This window comes from Neopsephotus bourkii, unplaced genomic scaffold (genome assembly GCF_033783945.1).
Source record: "Neopsephotus bourkii isolate Nb327-2 ecotype Australia unplaced genomic scaffold, CSIRO-AGI_Nbou_v1 NB_591, whole genome shotgun sequence".
NCBI classification, from domain to species: Eukaryota; Metazoa; Chordata; class Aves; order Psittaciformes; family Psittacidae; genus Neopsephotus; species Neopsephotus bourkii.
The window spans coordinates 1-3,635 of record NW_026901092.1 but is presented as its reverse complement, the minus strand read 5'-3'; the positions used below and the strand labels follow the sequence as shown (position 1 = coordinate 3,635).

General features: G+C 38.6%; 1 long non-coding RNA gene across 1 annotated transcript; it reads right to left on the bottom strand.

Moving 5' to 3' along the window:
* Positions 1-2,645: 2,645 nt before the first annotated feature.
* LOC133211245 (uncharacterized) lies at positions 2,646-3,578 on the bottom strand. The gene is made up of 2 exons (XR_009725158.1): positions 3,333-3,578; positions 2,646-2,752 (listed from the first exon to the last, which is right to left on the bottom strand). It is a non-coding gene; the product is annotated as an uncharacterized LOC133211245 (long non-coding RNA).
* Between the last annotated feature and the right edge of the window lie 57 nt (positions 3,579-3,635).

Here is a 3,635-nt window from a genome sequence, read left to right as displayed (position 1 = left end):
AATAAGTGGGGACAGACCAACAATCTTCCAAGCATAAGCACACCAACCATTGTCCGAGTTGCTGACTGTTGTCTCATCCAGCAGCCTTGGGCAGGCTGTGAAGGTTACTTACCTTTAAGGTGATAACGGAGAGAGACTTGCAACAGTTCCTGCTCAAACCTCACTTCCCCAGAAGGCAGAGGGGATCACTCCATATATTCTCTTCAGAAAGAAAATGTAAGAGCAGCCCCAGAGTCTGAGTCTTAAAAGAGATTCTCCATGAAATGGCCCATTCAAAAAGGCTTCCTTGTTCACTCCTCAGTAAGAAAACCATCCCTTTGAATCCTATGTTCACCCTAACAGGCTGAGAGAGTTGAGCTTGTTCATCCTGGAGGAGGCTCAGGGGAGACGTTATAGCAGCCTTCCACTACCTAAAAAGCCTACCACTACAAAAAAGCTGGAGAGGGACCTTTTAACAAGGGCATGTAGTGACAGGATAACAGGGAATGGCTTTAAACTGACAGAAGGGAGATTAAAATGACACATTAGAAAGCACTTCTTTACTACAAGTGTGGTGAGGCACTGGCACAGGTTGCCCAGAGAAGCAGTGTTCAAGGCCAGGTTGGACAGGGCTTGGAGTAACCTGGTCCACTGGAAGTTATTCCTGCCCGTGGCAGGGGGCGGTGGAAGTAGGTAAGCTTTAATGTCCCTTCCAACCCAAACCATTCTGTGATTCTGTGAATGTGTAGGGGGAAAGAGCATCTAATTTGGGCAGGATCAACCAGCTGCTGTATGCCACTAGGATATACAATAACAAAAGTAAAATCCCAAAGGGAATGAGAAATGTGAAAAAAGTGCTCTCTTCAACAAGCTCAGATCTTAACCTCAATTGACACAGCTGTAGCAGTAACATTTTCTAGCGACACTTCTGCAGTTTCAGAGCTGTAGTTGCACTACACTTTCTGTGGAAAAACAACCAAACAAAAACCCCACAAACAACCCACAACAACAACAACCACCACCAACAACAAAACCGGTAGTAACATTTGTGTAAATAATGTGTGACATTCTTTAAATGTAGATAACTGATCAGTCCCATGGAGTCTTAAATCAAAGCTCTGACAGGCACCTGTGGTAGAAAATGGTATTTTCTCCCTTTAAGCAAGATCCATGTAAGGCGTACAGCGTAACTCCTGAGGATATGCCATTAGAAACTACTTAAACCCTCCACTAAGTATGAGAAGGAAAAAAAGGAAGAATTGAACAGGAATGAAAAAGTAAAATGCATCTTTCCTGATGCACAAGCAAAACATCCACTGGAGAATTTCAGGGAATCAAGATTGTATGCTCTATAATAAATTGCTTTGGTGTTGCCTTTTTGTTCAAAATTACACAAGATCCAAAAAGTTGGAATAGTGAATGCAAAAAGAGATTATGACACCTCAATGAAGACTAACCCTGGCTTAGCACAAGTATTTAACGCACAGAGAAATATTTCAGGTAGGGGTGAGAATCAAAACCATAGCAGTGAAAAGAAAAATGGACACTGGGGAGTAAATTGTCTCACTTCTTGTAAAACGATGCTAATTATAAAGGCTCAGATTAACTGAACTGGCATTACATTTGTGGGAAAAAAAGTAAACCTGTATTTTCCTGCAACAGACAGTGCAACATTGAATGAATACTCTTCTTAAGTAGATGATTTAAAAGTAAACCAACCTTTCTCGTTTTCTGAGTTGGAAAGGGTGTGAAAAGGGCTATGAGCTTTCTGCTAACAGAAAAACTTCAATGCATCTTCAAAAAAATAACAGAAGATTCTTTTCCTGTAATACATTAAGATATAACAAACACATTAAAAAAGCTTAAACAGAACAGTATGTTCACCTCCATTATGTGCAAATTTGTGTTCCAGCATACTTCACACGTTAAAAAATTAAACCCTACCTCCCTTCCCGTTTCCAAAACCAGTCAAACACAGAATGAAATGCAGTCTCTTCCCTGACAGCCGAGATGGAGATTCTTGAATTTGTTCATCTGTTTCCAGTTCCGCTCCTGTTGCTCCTTAATCTTTTCCTCTAGTTCCTACTAGCACATTGACTAATGTCTGAATATTTAGTTCTAGAAAGGGGAGATAAAAACGTTTAAAATTACTTCTGTTTCATGTTACTTCACATAATACAACAGAGAGTATGTTAAAATAAAAGGTTTACTATTAACAGGCTACCTAGTTAAGCAACTCATTTCAGTACCATCAGGATAGCTTGCATTTGTCCAAACTTAAACCTGACAGCAATACAGTAGCACATGCCCACCTCCCTTTAAATCTCACAATCTATTTTCAAAGGAGAACCTTTTCTTTTTAATAGTATATCACTATTTTTAACATTAAGGAATAACTCTACAATAATTGGAAAAAATAATTTGACATATTACAAACCGGCTCTTTGATAACATTTCTCTTTTGTTATCCCAATGTGTTTGATCCATCTGGAGTGTCTTCACCTATTACAACACCAGACAAGTTTGGTTCTGCATGCATTCCAGTATTTTTTTCCTTGTGCCAGTATCTTCCCTCCCCACAGCTGCCACTGCAATAGTATAAACTCTGATCATGCTATAAGACACTAGCTAGCAAGGTGACTTAGGACAAACCTTTAGGTACAGGAAATCCTTCACATTTCTCCAGCTCTCCTGCTATCAGTCTGAGAAATGAGACTTTGCATTCTTTTACATGTGTTGTCTTTCTCTTCATTTTATCTGGAAATTCTTTAGACTGTTGACAAAATCCAGCTGAAATGGCCAATACCAAAATTCATCGCTATATTAAATAATTGGCACATTTCACCTTTTGGACAAGCTTCTAAATGGCTCGTAAACAACGTTTTGAATATTATGAACTAGTTTCTTCTCTGTAACATGGCTAATTACATTTTAATATTAAAGTTGCTGAAATAGTGTTCAAAACAAAAAGTGGATATCATGCAAGGCTTGCTACCAAAAGGCAACGTGCTCTGTACCATGTCCAACAATGCTATGGACATCCTGAGGCATATGAAAGAACCACACTGTTCTAGGAATCTGATCCTGAAGGCAATCAAAACACTTAGGAACAGACTTTGAGCAGATACAGACACACACCTTGGGATTGCACTTCCTCAACAGTTCACAACTTCAAAGCTAATTGAGTTGGTCCAGCCCGTGAAGAGTCAACCATACAGGTACTAGCAATTTCTCACATAGGGGTTTAAACTTCAAACTTGATGTAAGTATTTACAGGGAAAAAAAAAAAAACTGAAAAAGAAAGGGGGAGCATCATAAAGAAATTGCTATCAAAATGCATCAAAATTACTCACGATGTATGCTCTTCTGTGTTTATATCCACTAAGTTGTTCTATCATAGGTGCCATCTCTGTATTGAACCCACACAGCCTGCACTCATAATGTGGCTCTTTTCTTTCTTCAAATCTGATTTCAACCACATGTTCTAAACCTCTAAAAGATGTACATAGATTACTATAAACAAATGTATTCTCTTCAATATTGCCCATTAAAAGCCAGAAGGAATAAATAAATGTATTCTATTTACAGAATTTCAACACTTCTTCAGACGTACTACCCATATCAGTTATCTCTTTACAATGCTTTATTCTGAAAGC